Genomic DNA, 24,176 nt, shown 5'->3' with positions numbered 1-24,176 from the left:
TTGTTGCTATTTTTCGAGGTGAACTCAGCCTCGTGATGCCAATTGGGGAGCTATTCGACCGAACAGTAGCGGCTACGGTCAAAGAAAACCATCATAACGACCTCGAGAGCGCCGGCCGGAGTGGCCGAGCGGTTCTATGCGCTTCAGTCTGGAACCGCTCGATCGCTACTGTCGCAGATTCGAATCCTGCTTCTGGCATGGATGTGTGTGATGTCCTTAGTTAGGTTTAAGTAGTTCTAAGTTCTAGGGGACTGATGACCTCAGATGTTAAGTCCCATAGTGCTCAGAGCCATTTGAACCATTTTCGACCTCGAGAGCGGTGTGCTGGCAACACACCCCTCCTATCTGCATCCTCATCTGAGGATGACGCGGCTGTCGGGTGGTCCCGATGAGCCACTTGTGGGTTGCCGACGGAGTGCTTTATAAAATAATGTAAACATTAAACGCATGGTGTTCGGGATAAAACAGGTCTTCAGTTCATAAATAGGGAATATTGCTCCAATCCTTTAAACTTAACCTGCCATACTAGTTGGCTATGAAATATTAATTGGTTCAGATACTCTGTTGTCGGTTGGGAAAGAGTAATACACAGGTTCAAATGGCTGTGAGCACTATGGGACTGAACTTCTGAGGTCATCAGTCCCCTAGAACGTAGAACTACTTAAACCTAACTAACCTAAGGATATCACACACATCCATTCCCGAGGCAGGATTCAAGCCTGCGACCGTAGCGGTCGCGCGGTTCCAGATTGTAGCGCCTAGAACCGCTCGGCCACTCAGGGCGCCTGATACAAAGGGAACTCCATGAATTGCTTGATGTTATAGGGTCATATAACGTAAAAAATCTTCATTCGTACAAACCGCCTTTATCGTAGGATCTTCACTAGGACGATGGAAGCTAATATTAGAAACCAAGACAGTTGATCTAATTAAATGATTCATTTTTCTAGGCTGAACGATAGCATTCAGCCAAGAAGGAGTTGTGGATTCCCAACATTATATACTACACATGTTAAAATCTTAGAACATTAAGCAAAAGAATCTACGATTTATGCAACAAACGAAATTCCACAAATAATGCCAGCAGCGAGTTCCGCGTATGTTAGTAAGTTATGAATTGTAAGAGAAAAAAATTAACCAGGTTTAGCTAAGCCCATATTAAGTTTTTGAGATTAGTTCTGTGAATCACAATAATAGAATGAGACACGATGAGATACGGCAGCAGATCATCGTCTGTAACTTAGAGGAAAAGATTGTAGGTTACAGTATTGTGTTGGACACATGAATAGTCGACGACCAATGGAAGAATTCTTGAAACTAAGTTCCGTTGTCGTCCAGAAAGAAGACGAAATTTTGTCATACCAAACAGGATGTGCACTTTGCCGATAAGGACTTCTAGCTGCAACGGACTGTAAGATTTACGGCTCGAAGAAAGCAACGTCGTGGTATGTCGGGGGACGCTACATTTACTGTACAAACTTTGCGTGCAGTTTGCCACACAATGTTTAACACACGTTATCTTAAGAGACTACACGTCTACTTATAAGAAAATACGTTCCACTAAGATCGAACAAGAGTCTACTTCGCCAGAATTGTGCAGATGTTCAACGTACATTTCCAAATCATGTAATTCGATTATGTATTTTTTCACTACAAGGATCACCTATTTTCCTCAGTGGCTACCAGAAACCGACGAGTGTTTTCATATCAAGTAATTTGATGAAGCGTTTCTTCGCCACCAAGTTTCGCCTTTGTGATTTTTTAACTATGTGGCTACCAGAAACCTTGTACTGTTGACGAATTCATTCTCGTTATTCCTGGAGGTATTACAGCTGAGACTGACTAAATAATAGCAAGTTTAGAATAGAGCTGTGAGGAGAAGCCAGGTTATTACTTTCGCAGTATAGCATTCCTTATTTGAAACACGATGGCACTACCGATTTAATACAAATTATTTCGATGTGATCATTTTTAATGCTGAAAGCAAGATAGAGATAGCAGTTTCTCAAATAAAAGCATTTAAATGTAGCTCTAATTTTAATCATATTGCACATCAGGAATGTAGTGTAGCGTGTAATTACAATAAACTGATGGCGTTCCGGGTGCTGCGTTACAGGCTGCATACTTCGCCGGACGCCGAAACATTGTAAATATTTTCATTTATTGGTTTGCCCGCGAAGTACGCTGAATACATGATAGTTCCACTTTCTGTCACCAGCTGAAAATATGGCGCTATAGGCAGTCAGAATGTGAAATGTTTCCTGTTTTGACGTCAGTTTGCTGTGTGTCAATTGGCGACCCAAGGTGATTTCTTTTGTGAAGTGACCGTTGATGTAAGAGTTAAGAAGGCAAAAATTTTCTGCGCGTAACGCATTGGCTATTGAGAAGAAAGACCGTGAACTGTCTTTAAAGGTGTTTCATCAGTACGGCAGCAACAGCAGCGCTTCATTACGGGAATATAGTGGTCAGAAGCAGCCGCGAAGAGGCTACATTTCACAAGTGGGGTAAAGATTATGAATATGAATTTGAAGAAACAGATTAATTAGTTGGTGAAGTAGTGAGAGGGAGGCGGTCCATTGCCACTTTTGTCGTTGATGAAGTTGGTGTAGCTCTAACTGGCCTTGCAGCACATGCCTCAGACTCTGCGGCCAGAGTTCGAGCTGTGTCTGGAGAATTGTCTAGCCTTTAGTCAACAGCTCTAAAGATTTTTCACCGCAGTTTACACTGGTCTCCCTAAAACAATCAGAATGCGCACCAACTGAAGTTCAAAGATAGGTTGCAACGCCGTGACTTCATCCTTCAGTTTTTGACGCTCATGCAAACTGACGACACGTGGCCGGGAAACGTTCTTTCTACGAGCGAAGCACATTGTAACCTGCACAGTGCCGTGAACTGAAGAACTGTCGCCTGTGGTATTCTGCACAGTCACATGCTCTGTAGCGAAATCCACTGCACTCAGCTTACGCGACTGTGTGGTTAGGCTTCACAAACTCCTTCATTCACCGTCCGATTTTCTTCGAGACCTATTGACGTTTACGCCTTATCAATACCTCCTTGTGCAACATGTGACTCCAGTGTTGGAAGAACGCAACTGTGTCTGCACCACTACTTTTATGCAATATGGGACGGCATCGCATGCTGCGTACCAGGCGAAATATTTACTTCGAGAAACCTTCGATAATGACCGCGAAATCTGTAGGCATTTTCATGATGGGTGGCCTTCCAGATTCCCAGAACTAAGTCCATGTGATTTATGACGGTGTGGTATCTGAAAGATCTCGTCTATCAGGGATGTATTTGGACTCTTTCTGATCTGATGGCTAATATATGATAACATATCGCTATAGTTACACCGCAAATGCTGGGGTTAACTGTTTACGATGCCGTGTTACTGATGAAACATGCTGCTGAGTCAAGAAACAATACGGAACACATGTTGTACATATCTTAATAAACGTACCAGAACCACCGTTATCACGTATTTGATCACCCCTCCCCTTTTTTGTGAAAATCATATTGCTTATAAGCAGCAGTGCAACAACGTCCCTGAAGCTGTGAGAAATGCAAAATTCATGTATGCATATACATTAACCGGCTACAGCAAGAGACCAGGTATCCTATGAAAAAACCTGCATGGTTAAAGTAAAAGCTGACCACAATGTCCCAACCTAGGAACTGAACCTGCACTTCATATTGCCTACAGCCACAACGAAACCAAAACTCATTGATTACTTCATGGAGCCATGAAAAATTCTATCCAGAGCTTCAAGTGTATCAGACACTGGACATGATGGCGTCATATAGCAAATGATGAAGCTTATTACTGACTCATTACTGCCCACTATGTTTTCCATCACTTCTTAATCACAAGTGTTTCTTCTGAGACATAGAAACAGTGACTAGTTAAACCACTAACTATAAAGGACGTTTCCACAGCACCCACCGAGCATCGACCTATTTGGATCCTTTTTGTATTATCCAAGGTCTTAGAACATATTGGCCACACTAGCTAACAAACTATCTAATCACAAATAACCTACTACAAGAACACCAATCACCTTTCTCTAAACATCGCAGCACAACCTCTGCCTGGATCTTGTCATGGATGCACAGGGTGTTTACAAGGGTATATTCTAAAAAACTGATAATTTATAAAACTGGGGAACAATCAAGAATGAGGTACCGCAAGGTTCGGTCTCGGGTGCTCTGCTGTTCTTAATATATATTAATGACTGGCCATTCTATGTTCACGAAGATGTAAAGCTGGTACTTTTTGCCTATGATAGAAGTATAGCCACCACACCCAACAGACAAGAATTATCTGATGAGATTGTAAACAATGTTTTTCAGAAATCATTAAGTGGTTCTCTGCTAATGCGCTCTCATTAAACGTTGACAAAACACAGTATATACAGTTAGACACAATAAATGGAATGATACCATTAATAAATATAGACTTCGATCACAAATCGGTAGCTAAGGTAGAACATTCAAAATTTCTAGGTGTATGCATTGATGAGGAGTTGAACTGGAAAATGCACACTGAAGATCTGTTGAAACGTTTGAGTTCTGCTGCTTATGCTGTTTGGGTCATTGAAAATTTTGGTGAAATACATCTCAGTAAATTAGCTTACCACGCCTATTTTCATTCCCTGCTTTCGTATGGCATCATATTCTGGAGTACCTCATCATTGAGTAAAAGAGTGTTCATTGCACAAAAGCGTGTAATCACAATAATTGCTGGAGCTCGTCCAAGATCATCCTGCAGAGACTTACTTAAGGAGCTAGGGATCTTCATTTAGCCTCACTATATATATATATATATATATATATATATATATATATATATATATATATATATATATATATATATATATTCACTTATGAAATTTGTTATTAACAATCCGAGCGAATCCAAAAGTAATAGCAGTGTACATGGCTACAACACTAAGAGAAAGGATGATCTTCACGACTCAAGGTTAAATCTAACTTTGGCTCAGAAGTGGGTAAATTATACTGCCACAAAAGTCTTTGTTCACTTACCTAATAGCATCAAAAGTCTGACACATAGCCATATAGCAATTAAAAGGAAATTAAAAGAATTTCTAAATGGCAACTCCTTCTAGTCATGTAATATTTGGTATAATGTAATATCTTGTACAGACACCGTTTATTAACCTGAAACGTTCCAAAAAATTACGAAGTATTCATGATCTACGGAACAAGTACTAATTTAATCTATTCTAACCTAATCTGTACCCATCAGCTAAATCTTTGTCTCTGTCGACTTCGATTTCACTTAGCAGCCTCAATTTGCCAACATTTGCAGTGCAATGGCTAAGTTAACACATGTTGTCTCGCCAACAGTGCTTCATTTCCGGCGTCATAGAGTCACAATGGAGGCACCTAGTATCAGGTGTCCCCCGGGTTCGGTATTAGGTCCTGTACTGTTTTCATTGAATGTCAATGCTGTGTCATCAGTTCTGTGATACTGCGTGTATCATATTTCCGCTGGTAACATCCAGTTGTAACTAAGTGCGAAACCAATGAAGCAGAAGTTAGCTATAGAGAACCTCAGTACCTAACTGCGCGCACTTTCAAAATGGGCGAAGTATATAGAGTTGAAGTTAAAACCATTAAAACCACCAGAAAATCTCTTCACTCCTGATCTGAAAAAGGTACTCGTACAAACTCTGATACTTACGATGTTTTTCTGAAAGACAGTGCTCGGAAATGCTCACAGCACCCACAACTGGATATGAATACTTGTGTTCGTTGTATCTGTGATGTTAGAGTATTTGATCACATTACGCCGTCATATGCACATGTATCATGGCTTCGTGTATACAAGCTGAGAGATATCCTTACCCCCTGTCTTCTTGCTGTCTTATCGACATACACTGTCCTCCACATCTTTCCTCGACCTTAATGCTCTTGTCTGAACAACGTGGTGGAAACACCTGTTCGCATCAGAACAAATTCTCATCTGTCGTCATTCTCGATAGCAGGAGCCGGAGTTTGCCATAACTTCCCGCTTCATATTACAGAACGGAATAAGGGATCCAGCTTCAGAAGACAGTTAATGCCATATCTACTAAAGGAACAGTAACGATTACTATTGTCGCTGTACGCACTCGCTCCCCTTGCAAATCGTTCTTTCCAACTGATTTTCCTAATTTCCCTGTATTCGTAGCTTGTGCAGTCTCCTTAAGTGTTCGTTCCCCAATACTCGAAGTATCACAACACACAATTTTGACCACCTTTACATTCTTTTTATATCTAGCAGCATCATTACAGTTATTATTATTGTTAATATGATTATTATTAATAATATTATAACTATTATCCCTATTACTGGCAGCAGCAGCAGCAGCAGCAGTAGTAGTTGTAGTGGAGCAGTACAATACTGCTATTACTAACTTTATGAGTTCCCAGTCAGTTTTATTTATTCACACTGTCACTATACACGCTCAAGTCATTTAATGGTATTTGTCATATGATATTGTTATTTCTTGGGTAACTATGACATAAAAATGCGTTGTTTATGTGGAACCTTGATCCAAGGTAACAGACGGTCTCATGGTGGTAATAACATCAGGTTAAACAAATGAATGACTAAAATAAATAAACATCCAAATTGCGTGAAGAGCTATATTTTCATCCGGTGGCAGAAAGTGGAACTAATATGTTTTCAGTATTGTCCACAAGGAAACCGATTAATGAACACACATACGATGTTTCAGCGCCTTGTGACGTATACAGCACGCACTGCAGAGCTTGGAACAACGTCAGTTTCTTTATAACCGTCCAGTACATTGTGAAAAGAATTCAATGGGAAAATTGCATCTACACTTGCCGAATGCTGAAACTAGAATTCCCAGAAGCAGTGTTATACCAATGAAAATTATCTTTATCACTGATATGATAGTAAATGCTCTCAAAGCATTGTGAGCAGTTATGTCATATGATTCATCATAATAAATGCACTACTCTGAAAATGGTGCAAGATGCTACTTCAGCCAACATCTCATCCTAGACTTATTCGGCAGATTAGAAAACGAGTCTCTGGAAACACAAATATGTTATAGTGCGTTATTTGCTAAGGGAAATAAAGCTTTAACGATTTTAGGTGTAAACTGAGTCCTGGCTGTTGTAATTTTAATGATTATAATAACAAAGTACAGAAAGTTTGACTCCCTAGGCAGTATCGCAAAATTTCTTGCTTCAGTGTTCTCATCTTTAACGTAAATATCAATAGTAACCTGAGCTTAGATATGAAGAAAATCTATAAAACACACTGCTGACATCATAGCGTGTAGGCTTTCACGGCCGGCGTCTTCAGTAATTAAGACTTCCGGGCTGAGAGGCCGTGGTCCAATAGTAGAAATACTTCTCCCTGACGTTTCGTTGCCCGCAGCTGGCAACGAAACGTCAGGGAGAAGTATTTCTACACTCCTGGAAATGGAAAAAAGAACACATTGAAACCGGTGTGTCAGACCCACCATACTTGCTCCGGACACTGCGAGAGGGCTGTACAAGCAATGATCACACGCACGGCAAAGCGGACACACCAGGAACCGCGGTGTTGGCCGTCGAATGGCGCTAGCTGCGCAGCATTTGTGCACCGCCGCCGTCAGTGTCAGCCAGTTTGCCGTGGCATACGGAGCTCCATCGCAGTCTTTAACACTGGTAGCATGCCGCGACAGCGTGGACGTGAACCGTATGTGCAGTTGACGGACTTTGAGCAAGGGCTTGTAGTGGGCATTAGCGAGGCCGGGTGGACGTACCGCCGAATTGCTGAACACGTGGGGCGTGAGGTCTCCACAGTACATCGATGTTGTCGCCAATGGTCGGCGGAAGGTGCACGTGCCCGTCGACCTGGGACCGGACCGCAGCGACGCACGGATGCACTCCAAGGATCCTACGCAGTGCCGTAGGGGACCGCACCGCCACTTCCCAGCAAATTAGGGACACTGTTGCTCCTGGGGTATCGGCGAGGACCATTCGCAGCCGTCTCCATGAAGCTTGGCTACGGTCCCGCACACCGTTAGGCCGTCTTCCGCTCACGCCCCAACATCGTGCAGCCCGCCTCCAGTGGTGTCGCGACAGGCGTGAATGGAGGGACGAATGGAGACGTGTCGTCTTCAGCGATGAGAGTCGCTTCTGTCTTGGTGCCAATGATGGTCGTATGCGTGCTTGGCGCCGTGCAGGTGAGCGCCACAATCAGGACTGCATACGACCGAGGCACACAGGGCCAACACCCGGCAACATGGTGTGGGGAGCGATCTCCTACACTGGCCGTACACCTGTGGTGATCGTCGAGGGGACACTGAATAGTGCACGGTACATCCAAACCGTCATCGAACCCATCGTTCTACCATTCCTAGACGCGCAAGGGAACTTGCTGTTCCAACAGGACAATGCACGTCCGCATGTATCCCGTGCCACCAAACGTGCTCTAGAAGGTGTAAGTCAACTACCCTGGCTAGCAAGATCTCCGGATCTGTCCCCCATTGAGCATGTTTGGGACTGGATGAAGCATCGTCTCACGCGGTCTGCACGTCCAGCACGAACGCTGGTCCAACTGAGGTGCCAGGTGGAAATGGCATGGCAAGCCGTTCCACAGGACTACATCCAGCATATCTACGATCGTCTCCATGGGAGAATAGCAGCCTGCATTGCTGCGAAAGGTGAATATACACTGTACTAGTGCCGACATTGTGCATGCTCTTTTGCCTGTGTCTATGTGCCTGTGGTTCTGTCAGTGTGATCATGTGATGTATCTGACCCCAGGAATGTGTCAATAAAGTTTCCCCTTCCTGGGACAATGAATTCACGGTGTTCTTATTTCAATTTCCAGGAGTGTACTATTGGACCACGGCCTCTTAGCCCGGAAGTTTTAATTACTGTAGACACTGCTGACAGTTCGTCCACAATTAAATAAAGCAGTCGCTTTGAGGTTCATGCACTGATCAAATATGTTAGATGAAGTGTATAAATGGCTCTTCGGCAGAATGTCCTCCGTTATCTAACCAAATAAAAAAATTAAAAAGAATTTTAATTTGACTACTCACGCTCATATATTGTTTGTACTGGGAGATTATGATTTCTTTTATATAGCCTTAAAAATGATATCCTATACGATACTGAAATGCGATCGTGCTATGTCTTTGGTTCATAAACTACCAAGAAAATTTTGTTTCGTATGTAATGATAATGAGATAAAACATGGCAGTTTTTCATACTTTTCGTTAGTAAATGTCTTTCAGAAAAATAGATCTACTCCAAGCTAAAGTTCTCTGTGATTTCGCCTTGTAGAATTCGAACACGATTACCGAAAATATTTGACCGATGAGGAAAAATATCGAACTTCTTTAACAAGATGTCGATGGCTCTTCAGATAAATGGTACAGTTAATTGTCAGTAAGGCGACTCAAAACTCTCCCACAAAAACATCTCTAACATATGGGTCTCGTCTCACAATGTTTTAGAAATTAAGTTGTGACTGAGACTAGATAAACAATACGTACGATTCTGAATAACGCTTTGCTCCCAAATTATGTTTTCAACATACACTTAACGTTAATTCAGCGATGAACTACAGTCAGAAACAGAATCAAATCATCAAAGGAATGCGATGCGAATGTCATTGTGAATGTTAATGCTAGAGTCTTCGTTATTTCATCACTTATATATCATGACAAAAAAAAAAAACATTCTCGTCACGTGGCCGTAGTTTATACTATGTCTCTAGGATTTAGTTTTTGGAAATTTTGGAAATTTTTGGTAAGGTTTTATAGGACCTAACTGCTGAGGTCATCGATCCCTAAGCTTAGTCACTACTTAATCTGGCTTAAATTAACTTACACTAAGGACACACCCATGCCCGAGGAAGGGTTCGAACTTCCGACGGGGGGATTTAGTTTTTCCTCACTCTAGCATGTTCTTAAAGGCTGTGCTTTAGCATTAACTGTCATTATTTGTACTTAACTAAGAAACCATAAAAATTACGTAAGTAATCTAAACTTAAGAAAAGAGCCGCCATGCTTATTTTGTCTTCCTTCTAGACTTTTTTATGAAAATACTGTAATGAAATCCGTATTTGAGTTATCATTTTATCAATGAACGAGTATGATATAATAATTTTAATAGTTTTGTTGAACTGACCATCACTTACCAGAGATACAGGGCCATCATTATCCTTTTCCCTGCTAGTGAGGTATCTGAAAATGAGAACAGAACATGCGTTAGCTGGAATCTTCTTTAAAGCTCGTGGAATTCGTTAAGAAACAGGTATCGAGACCACTCCGAAAAGGGAGAAGGTTTACATTTCGTTATACGTATCCAAATTTTGACATCGACACCGAGGACGGAACGACTAAAGTACTTAAGAGGAGAAAAAAAAAAAGAAAAATTAAGCTTGTTTTTCGGAGGAAACATATTCGTGGCAGCATCAATCTGGAAAACGAGAAGAAGTGGAAAGAATTTCGTTCGCTGTATCAGTGATTCTAGTGAGAGCACTCCCTTCGCCCCCCCCCCCCCTCCCCCCGCTTCACTTTTTCTCTCATGGATACACTGGTTCTGAGGTATGTGACGCGAATACCATGCTCTTTGTGGATGAAGTCCGTGCAGTGTTCGAAATTCCCACACCGCAGGCTTTGCCCGTCCAAATACTCCCGTCTGAGTTGTTAACTTTCCATTCAAAACTCTGCAAACGGACGTGAAATGTAAGCAAGTACGAGCGCAAAAACGCAACGGTCTTCTTAATGTATTTGGTTTTGTTCAAAGCAAATGTAAGACCTACACAACGTGTTCAAGTCATATTACACAAAAGAACACGTAAATTTCTAAACATACTGTACATAAATTATTGATCGTATTCCTTTCCCTGCTTAAGATGGTTAGTGATTTCTAATATAATTACTGATATGAACATTGAAAAGGAAAACACACTGACATTGTGAAGCTTACATGTCCATGTATGTTATGTATGTTTGTCCTAGTTTTATGAATTACGACGTCAGGTTGACTGTAGGGATAGAGTGAGTGAGTGAGTGAGAGAGAGAGAGAGAGAGAGAGAGAGAGAGAGAGAGAGAGAGAGAGAGAGAGAGAGGAAGAGAGAGAAAGAGACTTAGTGGGATGGGGAGAGAGGTAGGGAAAACCTCACTTGCAACACACTTAAAAGCGAATAAAGCAATAAATGAGGCTCGTTACACTAGGATGTGTTATTTAACTTCCAATTTGTGGCGTCCTCGGTTCATAAGATTTTTAAAGTAATTCTTGAGTGAAAGTCAGTGTTGATTCTGGATCGGTTCCTTCGCGGCACAACGACATAAAATTATTTCTCAGCCTAATGGAAGTGTCGCCCTTTGCCCCACTCCAAATGAGATGCAAACATTCATACCGCATCTTGCTTCAACTGTAATGACTGAAACATGATTGGAAAGAAACTTTGACCAGCATTCCATACGATCTTCAGTTATGGACTAAGGCCTAATTTTGCTGTCTTGGGATAAAGAAGCAATTAAATACGAGTTCTGTGAGATTCAATAAACATACGCGGTCATCATTCTGTATTCAGTCTTCTTTTTCCCAACTCTCAGGTGGTACATCGTCTTTTATGAGGTAAAATACAGTAACGGAGGTGTCAAATAATGTTCTCCGCGTCATGGAACTTCTTCCACACTAATAGAGGAGATGTTATGGTGCTTTGCCAATTTTATCATTTATAGCTGCTCCAAAACCCGTGTTACACACTTGTAGAGTTAACGAGCAGGGCTTAACAATTCGTGCCACACATTTTCAGAGGTTGTAGGGGGGACTTAGTAGATCAAGTTTTTCACGGGAACCTACATCCGCAAACGTCACACTACAATGCTACTGATCGTCAAACTCATATGCGCCAGTGCTTGGAAATGTATGCATATACATGTTGATTCAATGATGACGTTACAATGTTCCTAGAACGATGGAGGTGGATAAATTTATCGATTTGAGCTATCGGTCCTTGCACCGGAAAGAAATTGTTTGAAAGTTACAAGCGAAAATCATTCTGATACCTCAGACTAGAATACATGTACCGGTACTGTTGTCGCTAAGAATGCATCTTATTTAATTGTCAGACTTGAGTGCGAACCAAAACAAGAAGAAATGTCGAGTAAACATGATATCTGAAACGCATACCTGAGGAGCAATAAGCACTTGTTTACAATCGCTAATGTGAAACATACGTCCTCTCTTGAACATGTTGGTTGGTTGTTTGAGTGGGGCTGTCATGGTGAGGGGGTGGGGGCAAGAGGCCATCAGTTCCGTCGGATTACAGAAGGATTGGGAAGGAAGTTGGCCTTGCCCTTTCAAAGGAACCATCCAGGATTTGCCTGAAGCGGTTTAAGTAAATCACGGAAAAACTAAATAAGAATAGCCGTACCCGTGTGAACCGTGGTCCTCCTGAATGCGAGTCCAGTGTGCTAATCACTACGCCTTCTCCCTCGGTATTGAACAAGTGGTCGTAGCCTTTAAGATATGCATTATAGAACCTATGTTTATGAGATATTTATTCTTGTTTTCCTCCATACTGCCACTTCTGAAAGTTGTCTATCCTACAGTCTTACAACAGTACTGGCACATCTATTTTAGCGTCAGTGGTATCAGAACGGTCTTCGCTTACAACTTTCGTCTTGTTTGGTACCGGCACAGAGACCCTTCCTCAAATTGTCAAATTGACACGTTTATCCTTCTCCATCATCCCAGAAAGTTTGCAACATCATCACGGAGCCAACATACATACACAAATATTTATAGTCGCCGGCGCCTATATTTTTGACGCTCTGCAGCATCTTTGTAAGATATTTACGGACGTGGGTTCCTATGTAAAGCTTTATATATTAAGTTTGTGGAAGTTCTTCTTTGCTCGCAGATAAGCCCGCAATGTTTATGGTTATTATCGTCAATTTTGGCTTTAGAGAGAGTACCTGCGCTTTTTCTGTCGCACACAGCGACTCTTCTATGGTGGAAAGGTCAACCGGTTGTGGGTAATTCTGTTGCGCTGAAGACGCACGAGTGTATGTAAAGCGCGAAACGCACACTCTCCTTGGAGGCTCCCTCCGTGCCCGTGAGAAAGCTCACAAGAAGCGGACGGATTGCCCAACCGACAGTACTCAGAACATTATCAGTTAATGCTACTCTGCCACAGAATTCGCCTGACCCGTTTGGTACAGTTCTGTTAATGCCAGGAATACGAAAGTTGCTCTATACGAGACATGTAGAATAACGCCAGGATGCCTGAGAGCAACTCCTAACTACAAGAAAAAGAGCTTGGTGGGGATAGCCCCACCATATGTAATGAGCGAAGTTGCCGCGAACGCAGAGAGAAGCAAAGTGGAACTAAACGCTGCTCACCGGCTCCATGGAGACCAACCTCCCCCGAGCAGGCTAAAACCTTGGAAGACCTTTCAAAAAATTTCCTTCAAAGATAATACATCAACGTCAATGGTACGAGAAAACCGGTGGACAACCAGAAACGCAGATATCGCATCATGGATCCCACCTTCGTAGGTCCTCCCCCAGGCAGAAACCTGCAAAGGAGAACGAGGAAATCCCTGAACAGACTAAGAAGTGGTGTGGGTAGAACAAAAAATAATGTGGCTAAATGGAACTGTCTTGGGGACCCATCAGCTTTACGCGAATGTGCTACTGAGCAAATCACCAAGCACCTGTACATCAGAATACATTATGGAAGTGAACAGTGATCAATGTTGATACAATTATTTGCTATCAAAAACTGTCTTGCTCACAAATTATTTATTCCGGTGACCGGTTTCGACCACAACTGTGGTTATCTTCAGACCAATGAGTAAGAACCTCCTTCTGGTGGTAAATCTGTAGTGGTCGAAACCGGTCACCGGAATAAATAATTTGGGATCAAGACTGTTTTTGATAGTAAATACCTGTACATCTGTCCTCAGCGCCCACTATTCCTGCACGCTGGAGGACCTGCTGTAGGCCAGAGGCAATGCCTTCGATGTAGCTATTTTTGGTCTGATTATATTTAGTGTCTGTAATCTGTTCATATTGAACTACTGTTATTTTAGTCTATTCGCCTCACATTGTATCTATATATCCTGTGTATGCATAAATTTTATATACTAAGCTTGCTCCTCTCTTGTTGTCCGTTTTGTATGCAACGCTTTTGACACAAATAAATAAACAAATCTACTAAGTCCCCTCTAGAAGTGTGTAACCCGAAATGTGAAACATCCTGTATAGTGCGATCACCACATGACGCACCATATGTTGGATGTTAACACTGAAATAGGTAGACGTGAGAAATGAGTGCTTTACCTCGACCAGTCACTAAACATTATTGTTCCCCGAAAGTGTACCTGCTTTCTATTAGCAAAGGCCATTTGTCTGGTCCTTAAGAGCCACTCCATCTGCGGCGCATGGTGGCACGTTCCTTGCATTCCAACGCTTATTTAATGCGCAATTTCATTGACTCGTTCCTCGCGTTTCGGTGATTATTTAGTGCTGAGTTTCATTGCATAATTACCACTGAACTTCAGTTATTTCAGAGAAAATACAGCGGTATTCAAATTAAAATAAGTACAGTACGAAGCCAAGTATAATATACGACGGTGAAAAATTGTGTAGGCATGACTCCCTACGCACACAGTCAGGTGAGGCAATCGTAATGTGAAGATGGTATCAGCATTTCTAAAAATGATATAAAAGCTATCGGGGAACTGCTTTTTATGACTTAACAGTTAAGTTAGTATGTCGCTAAGATCAGCTACTTGCACATGATATTTATCTTACTTATTTCACACGACTTGTTTAGTATAGGTAAGGTATTAGGGAGAGGATACTTGAATGAAATTCTGACGTTTCGTCTTACTCAGTACGACGTAATATATATGCTACACTCAATTTATTATCGTCAGTACTTTATCTCTTGGAAAGTAGGTCTAGGTATAGATTTTACTGGGTTCTATGTCGTAGACACAAAGTAGGAGCAGTTCATTATATCTCTTTATGACTGTAGCTGCTAATTGGTATAGGAGTTTTTGACAGTCTGGACTTATAATAGGAGTGTCACTCATGTACATTTGTTTAACTGATGAGTGTGGCACGTTATTCCAACTCGCCATATGCCACTCATGGAATGGACAAAAGTTCTGATTGTGTTTTAATGTTTACACCCAAACTGATGCTACACCGCTTCCATCACGGTGCTCGGGGTCATAGCGCAGAGTGTAAATGTCCTGGTGTTCATTGCATATTTCTTTACCCAGGCAGTCGTCCGTAGGATTGTCTTATATCGCTTTGCCATTAACTAAGGTTTTACCACACCTAGCCCGACAGCTGTTTTTTAAAATGTTATTGGGAATTTCTTTTTTTCCTTTTTCATATGAATTACGACGTTTAAAAGTTATGAGCTTCGGGCTCTGGTATATTTTCAGTATCACAGATAATGATGGGCGTGTAAGAGCGCGAAACAGGTCGTGCTTTATGTACTGAAAAATGAAAAGGACCTTGCAACTGAAACTGTACCTTGAAACTCAACTTCAGCGTGAAAAATGTAAGGGCTTCAATAAATCAGTATCACTGGGAGCATTCCTTAATTAATATTGTTTATCCTATGCACAACAGGCGGGAAGTAGTAGGAGCTGCGTCAATGGCTTGTACGTCTCATACAACTTTTTCAATAGGATTTCGATCAGATAATGTTGCGAGGAGGTGTAGGGGAAAGGTGTTACATAACATTCATGTCTGTGGAACGTTAGTTCTTTTTTTGGCTAAAAAGGGGGGGGGGGTGTCATCATCCTTTTCACTGGTTTCATTCGGTGCGCAACGAATTCCTCTCCTGTGCCAACCTCTTCATCTCAGAGTAGCCCTTGCAACCTACGCCTTTAATTAGTTGCTGGATGTGTTCCAATCTCTGTCGTCTTCTACAGTTTTGGCCCTCTACAGCTCCCTGTAGTACCATGGAAGTCATCCCCTGACGTCTTCACAGATGTCCTATCATCCTTTACCTTCTCCTTGTCCGTGTTTTCCAGATATTCCTCTCCTTTCCGATTCTGCACAGAACCTCCTCATTCCTTATATAATTTGTCCAACAAATTTTCGAAATTCGTCTATAGCACTAAATCTCAAATATTTCTGTTCTCTTCTCTTCCGGTTTTCCCACAGTCTATGTTTCACTAGCATACAATGCTGTAACCCAGAGGTACATTGTCAGAAATTTTTTCCTCAAACTAAAGCTTATGTTTCATACTAGAAGACTTCCTTTGGCCTCCTTGCTCTGTCAGCCATTTTTTTCCGGCCTGGATACAATAATTCCTCAATTTAATGTATTTCATGACCATGAATCCTGATGATAAGTTTTCGCTGTTCTCATTTCTGCTAATTCCAAATACTTTCGTCTTTCTTCGATTTACTCTCAATCTTTATTCTATAATCATTACATTGTTCATTCCATTCAACCGATCATGTAATTATTCTTCACTTACACTCAGGATAGCAATGTCATCAGTGAATCGTGACATTGATATCCTTTCACCTTAACTTTTAATTCCACTCCTGAACCTTTCTTTTATTTCCATGATTGCTTCTGTGATGTACAGACTGAACAGCTGGGGCGAAAGACTGCATCCCTATTTAATCCGAGCACTTCTTCCTTGGTCGTCCACTCTTATTATTCCCACTTGGCTCTTGTACATGTAGTATATTACCTGTTTCTCCCTATAGCTTACTCCTTTTTTTCTCAGAATTTCGAACATCTTGCATCATTTTACATTGTCTAATGGTTTTTCCTGGTCAGCAAATTCTATGAACATATCTTGATGTTTCTTTAGGCTTCCTTTCATTGCCAACCGCAACTTCAGAATTGCGTGTATTGCCCCTTTACCTTTTCTAAAGCCAAACAGATCGTCATCTAGCACACCCTCAACTTTCTTTTCCACTCATCTGTATGTTAGTCTAATCAGCAACTTGGATGCATGAGCTCTTAAGCTGATTGTGCAATACTTCTCGTCCTTGTCAGCCCTTGTAGCCTTCGGAATTGTCTGGATGATATATTTCCGAAATCTAGAAGGTATGTAGCCAGAGTCATACATTCTACCCACCAACGTGAATAGTTGTTTTGTTGTTAATTCCCCCAATGATTTTAGAAATTCTGATATCCCTTTTGCCTTATTTGATCTTAAGTCTTCCTAAGCTTTTTTTAATATTATCTTTCTAATAGTGGATCCCTTATCTCTTCTGGACCGACTCCTGTTTCCTCCCTTATCACATTAGACAAATCTTCCACGTCATAGAGGCTTTCAGTGAATTCCTTACACCTATCCACTCTCTCCTCTGCATTTATCACTGGAATTCCCTTGGCATTCTTAATGTTACCACCCTTACGTTTAAAGTCACCGAAGGTTATTGTGACTGTCGCGTATGCTGAGTCTGTGGTTCTGACAATCATTTCTTCTTCGATTTTTTCTTGCACCCATTTCGTCTTAGCTTCCCAGCACTTCCTATTTATTTCATTCCTCAGCGGATTGTGTTTCTGTATTCCTGAGCTTTCCCAAACGTTTCTTTACTTTCTCTTTTCATCGATCAACTAAACCAATTCTTCTGTTACATATGATTTCTTTGTAGTTACCTTCTTTGTATCTATGCTTTTCTTTCCATCTTATGTGATGGCTGTTTTTAGAGATGTCCTATTCTCTTCAATTGAACTGCCTACTGAGCTATTCCTTAATGCTGTATCTGTAGCCCAAGACAACTTAAAGCGTATCTAATCATTCGCTTGTATTTTTTCTTCACACTTCCAAAATCCAGTATCTGATTTCGGAATCTCTGTCTGTCCATGGTATAATCTATCTGAAATCGTCTAGTAGCACCCGGATTTTTCGAAGTATACCTACTCCCCTGTAGTTCTTGAACGAAGTATTGCCTATTACTTGCCGAAATTTATTATAGAACTCAATTAGTCTTTCTCCTCTCTCGTTCCTTATCACAAGCCCCTATTCTCCTGTGACCTTTTCTTCTACTCCTTCCTCTACAACTGCACTTTAGTGTCCCATGACTGTTAGATTTTCATCTCCCTTTACGTACTATATTACCCTTTCAATTGCCTCATATACTTTCTCTGTCGCTTCAGCTTGTTGGTTTTGGTTTGCTGTCGATTCTGATAAGAACAACCCTGTCACTGAACTGTTCACAGGAGGGTTGTTCTTATTCAGAATTGGCGGCAAACCAATAGCGATAACGATAGTCCAGGCATACATGCCGACGTCGTAAGCTGAAGATGAAGAGATAGAGAAAGTTTATGAGGGTGTTGAAAGGTTAATACACCTAATTAGCGAGCCGTAAAGTTGTGTATTGACTTTCTGGAGGTGAAAGTAAACCAGGGGCAAATCAAACATATCCACAAGATGTGCCGGAAGATTATTGTACCATTCACAGTTGGGACAGATGGCTAACGTACCATGGGTCCCATTTGATTGCATACAAACAGTTGACACACAAAAACAATCACTTACGATAATAACGACCTGTTCCCATTAGGTATACATGGCATTAGTTGGATCCTGACTTGTTCGCGGTCGTGGAGCGTTGTTTGTGCCATTTAGGAGCAACTGATGGGCACAGTGTCTTGCTGAGAGTGCAGGTTGTCCCCACATAAAATGATCCACATGATCAACCAAAAGAGTCCTCTGTCATCCAACGGCGAAAGACGATGCATAGCAGATATGATTACAGTGTCATTTCATCCCAAGTATACGTCCTCCAGACGAAATGACTCCACCATTTCCAGAACAGTGTCCTGCTCGCAAGCGATACGAATGGTGTCATGTACTTTGTGACGAGTGTTGACCTAAGATGCATCAGTGGCGCATAGGCTCTCGTACCTATCTGTGAAGTGGTAGTATTGGAAGCTTTTTTTCACTCATCACTTGTGCCATTATACACCCATTGTCGAGTGGTATTTTGCACTATAGGCAGCCTATCGTGATAGTTAATGTTGACCTCAGTTATCAACAAGTGCGTGCCTCTATCAAGCTTTCGCACACAATGTACTCGTGGTATTGGCTTATCATGGGGGCATATTAAGGGACCAGCGACAGCACGATCTGCATTGTACGTTCTTCACCCTAGATCTAGTCGCAATAAAATTTTCTGACTTTTCTACTGGAAGTAGAGACCTACTCGTTACTGTACTTTATCTGCGTTGGAGTGATTTTCATCTGCTACTACATGTATGTGTGTTCATTCTGCCCCTTTCTCTTCCCGTTTCCCATTACGTCTCATATATTTGCAGATTATTTTGTTTTATTCACAATAGAGAACCAATTGTTGCATAATAGTCCATTATAGTTTTATACGCTAGCCATATTACGTCCGGTAGTGTCTGCTCCAATGCATCCCGCAGAGTTCACGAAGTCTTCGGTTTCAGAAAGATCACACCTTTCTTATTTCATTAATAACCACTAATTACCTGGATTTTATGAGCTGTCATGTTTTACAACACATATGTGCGCTTAACGGTTTACCCAGTCGTTGCCATTCCTGTTACTAAGTTTTTTAGCCGTGACTCTGTAGCTAATATTAAATGTATTTTATTTCCGAAATAAAATTATTATCCACACTCGTTAACCTAAAAACAGATATGTACATTTGATGCATGCTATCATTGAGGAATACATTATGAGTAAAAACCTGTAGTTATAATGTTTTCTATACGTTAGGATTGCTGTTTTGCTCTTCAGTTTTTAGTCTTACCACGAATATAAATATGATGTTGGTGCATTAAAATATGGGGTTTAATAGTGATTTGTTTTCCACAATCAGTTATATCGTACTGTTAACAACGAATTATATCGAATTCTGATCTCCCAAGTGCAATGTAAGCATTCTTCCCATTTGTTAGAGAACAAGTTGTTGGTTGTACTTGGGTCCATAGGTTCGCTGGTGGTTTCACTTGCATGGTGGATCTGTGACGTGTTGCAAAGAGGTTATGTGAATACAGATACTAAACTGTATTCTATGTTTAAGTCGAAATGTACCAATAACAAATTAATATGAAAATTGTACAATGTTTTTATTTGATAAATGTATCGTGGCTGTGGACGCATGTCATGGATCTAGCGCACCTCGTCTTTCACCTTCCAGATAACGGCTAGTAGAAGATCTTTCAATACACTAGTCAGTCGAGTGATATCGTGACTGTTCGAGATTTATAGTGGAAGTTAGAGACTGAACTACGAGGGCGACCTGAGAAGTAGCGCCTCCGAATTTTTATATGGTAACAGGTAAAGATTCTTTTCTAAAAAGAATAGACGTTACTAAAATTCGGAATCCTACTGCTTCATGTCTACATATTTATTTCTCAACATAGTAACCCTACCGATAAACACATGTCTTCCAACAATAGACCTGTTTGTTGATACCGTCATTGTAGAATGTTTGACTCATTTCTGCTTGCATCAATTCATCACTGTCAGGGTGAAGTCCTCGAAGGTGTTCTTTATGTTCAGGAAACAGAAGAAAATCTGATGGGGCTAAGTCCGGAATATATGGAGAATGGTCTATGACAATTAACCCACGGAGTCGGATGGTTACAAATGTCGCAGCGCTCGTGTATTGTCTAGCATTGTCATGCTGAATCAGAGGGTGCCCCGCGTGGGAACTAATTCTCTGAATTCGAAACTCGATTACAGCACGCTCTTTCTTAAGCACGGACATAATTACGTTACACACCACCATGTTACACGCTACAACACGGAGCTCTTTAGCGTCAGACGGTTGTAAGGATATGGACATGAAAATTAGAGTTGTAGAATGTTAATAACTTTTGTTTTATTTAAAACTTTTAAATTTTCACGTACAAGATACGGAAGCTTTACTACCTCTTACGTTTCATGGGTTCTGAATGTTGAGGGCTGTAATGGGTTTGATTAATTAAGGCTATTACAGTAGGAACAGATTCAGTCAATTGTGTTTCATGTCCTCTACAATATTGAAATGATAACATGATAGATGTAATTATTATACAGTAAGGGCGAAAAGTGACAAACACTGTCACCACACAGCCTGAAATCTAAATCATCTTGACAAAGTCATGTGGCTCTTTTGTTAACTCTCTGTGCCCTAATTGTAAACAGAAAATGGTCACGTCCCTTCTCATCTTCATAACTTACATTTTCCGTATCCTACACCTTTTAAGGGGAACGCAGAGGATGTGTGTCATTTCCTGATCTTATGCTACAACCAGTTAAGCAATACATCTCCAACGAAATCGACAGAAACAGTAATCTTTACTATGGTCTTACGGTATTCATTGTTATGGAATTATCTCCTTGTTATCGAGTGAACTGCAACTGTCTTTACCTCACCCTCGTTTTGCCAGTTTACTACAGCTTCTCACAATACGAAACCGTAAATTGTATTTCTTTATTCCGTATATGACTATTCTATGTTTCATCAGCAGAAAACTCACTCTCAGTCTGAATATAAAAATTACTTTTCTGTCACCTTCCCGGTTTACAAGTTTTGGATTGTTTCGGTTTCATCAAGGTATCTGCAGTAAACAAAGTTGTAAAAGTTTAACTTTCATCCTTTTACTTGACAAAGTCATTTCATATCAGGTTTACTGTTCGCGGAATGAACGCCTGATCTGTATGAGCAACAGCACACTGGTAGAACCGCACTCGAAGTATTGAAACATCGAATGGGTTCATTGCTACGGGTTGGGGTGTATATTGGTTTTCATTATCTGTCAGTAATGAATAACAGTGAAGGATATCGGAATATTGGCTGTCGACTGATGAAGATAAATGTGAATCGGTAATATGGCTGTACGAAATGCACGTCGCGCGAGCGGCTGTTATTTGGAGAACACAAATGAAACATTAATATAAATGTTGCCACTGCAGTCATGTAACAGTCGCTCATAGCTTTGTACGACAACGTGAGTGTTCTCGGTGCATCGTTTGTTTTTGTCGTCTGCCGTGGGAACATTTTTTCTTACTCTGGGCGGAAATGAAATCAATGTTCATAAACTTAAGTAGATACGTTGAGATAATGTTAACGCCACGTCGTGTATGGAATGTGAGTGGTGAAAAATATGTGAAACACTAATACCAACAGCTCGAAATCACTCGCAAGGCTCGCAAAATCTGGTGTTTTCTTAAATCGTTACTACTGAGAAGAAACGAAAGGTATCGTTCTTTCAGTATACTGTTTCAGTACTACAGTGTGTTTAAGCGAGTAAAGTAATTAAAAATCAGACTGTGTTAAGAAAGATAATGGAAAAGGCTAGCATTGTACTACCACTAATTGCAAGTCTTTGCTTTCTGGTTACTAAAATGAGCAATTTCAACCCACAGAAGTGAGGTAAAGATGATCCACTAACATTCTAAGACACACTATCACTTTCATGTCTGTCAGAAATATATAGCACTATATATGTAAAATGTACTAGAATTGACATAAATCTGTCATCTCTCCATCAAAACATACGCACAAAAACATTCATACTCTGTATGATACAGGGGGCTTCTGTGACGGCGGTACCCTCTTTCAGAGATGATGGAGAACGGTAAACCCCGGCCCACAAAATACTGAGTTGAAAGAGGTGTTTCGGGAAATAAGACGTGTTACTTTCCCTACAGCTTCCATCAGCTTAACTGTACGCGTTCATCTTGACTGCTGAATCCGTAACCAGCTACGACGCCAATCCACGAGATCACATCTAATATTCCCCATCTTAAGGACCGGAGGTAGGCGACGCCGTGCATTATGTTCCTAACATTAGTGCTTGTGTGCTGAAATATTCCTGAAGACCTGTTCTTCTACATTGGTGTGCAAACTTATGGACGAAAGTAGCCTTCGCATGTCATTGCCAAAGGACACAGCTCGACGGAACTTGTACCAGTGGCAAATTGGAAATTTTGAGTTCATCCGTCCCTAGGCTTACGGACTACTTAATCTAGCTTAAACTAACTTACGCTAAGGACAACACACACACCCATGCCCGAGGGAGGTCTTTAACTCCGACGGGGGCAAGCCGCGCGAGCCATGACAAGACGCCCTAGACCGCACGGCTGTTCCACGTGGTATGAAAAGAATTAAATTACAATGAAATGAATACCCGTAGCTGCATACAGGCGTTGATATAAGTCAACGAGGACAGTTGAAAATGTGTGCCCCGCCAAGGACTCGAACCCGGTATCTCCTGCTTACATGGCTGACGCTCCATACCTTTTTTTATCGCTTTCGTTCGTTGCATCGGCTCGGGGCGGACGTCATATGGAACCCGTTTAAGTTCGTCGTAGATCGGTTTTTTTGTTACAAGAGTAGCTAACCCTCTGACCGGACACGCTGAGCTACCGTGTCGGCATCCATCCTAGCCACCGAGGACACAGATGATAGTGCAACTGCAGGGACTTATCTCTGGCACGCTCCCCGCGAGACCCACATTCCCAACTTATTGTCCCGCACTATATTCATAGTGCCCCTGCGGATTATACTCATTACTCGTGGCTTTTTGCCGATTCCCGTAAGAGTTCGGGCACTGTTTGTGCATCCGCACAGAGGAAGATGGTCCAATGGTCGTGAGCCTTAACTATGTATATATAAAAAGGAATTGCCACGGTATAGTATAGAAGCTAACTGAAAGAAATACCCAAAGAGACGGACAGAAATTACATTTCGCTCTTACGGTCCTTGCAAGGGTTGAAGCTGACATGTGGACTTGGAACATTTTCTGGAGTGATGGGGTACACTTTATGCACATCGGATCATTTAACGCTAACGTTTCTGAAACGTCACCGCCAACGAAAGTTCATGAAGTTCCCTTGCATAGTGTCACTGTGGGGTTTGGCCTCAGGACACTGTTCGTGATTGGTCTAATGTCCTTGGAGGAACTCCAACCCCCAAGGACCAAGGAGGCGGAGCGTGAACAGCAGCCGTTACTGTGGTCTGCTTCGACAGCACGTCATCCATATTCTATGAGACAGAGGTGCTTCGGATGCAACTGTTTTGACGAGGGATGGAGCTCCTTCTCACATTTCTCCTGAGGCTGTAACACATTTCGAGAAAACCACCACGTGAATTCGTGTTGTGGGGTTACCTGAAAGACAAGGTTCACAGAGGTAGCCAACATACCACCTGAAAAGATTCGT

At 41.5% G+C, this 24,176-nt stretch overlaps 1 protein-coding gene across 3 annotated transcripts in view; it reads right to left on the bottom strand.

Annotated features, from left to right (window-relative positions):
• The window catches only part of LOC126272493 (sex peptide receptor), a 3,488,090-nt gene that overhangs the window by 83,786 nt on the left and 3,380,128 nt on the right, over positions 1-24,176 (bottom strand). For all 3 annotated transcript variants that reach the window (XM_049975380.1, XM_049975382.1, XM_049975381.1), the window contains one exon: positions 10,178-10,223. The gene's annotated coding sequence lies outside the window, so the exon portion shown is untranslated. The remainder of the gene's footprint in view (positions 1-10,177; positions 10,224-24,176) is intronic.

This window comes from Schistocerca gregaria, chromosome 5 (genome assembly GCF_023897955.1).
Source record: "Schistocerca gregaria isolate iqSchGreg1 chromosome 5, iqSchGreg1.2, whole genome shotgun sequence".
Taxonomy (NCBI): domain Eukaryota; kingdom Metazoa; phylum Arthropoda; class Insecta; order Orthoptera; family Acrididae; genus Schistocerca; species Schistocerca gregaria.
Note: the sequence above shows the minus strand (reverse complement) of the source record. Positions and strands in the feature narration are given on the sequence as shown.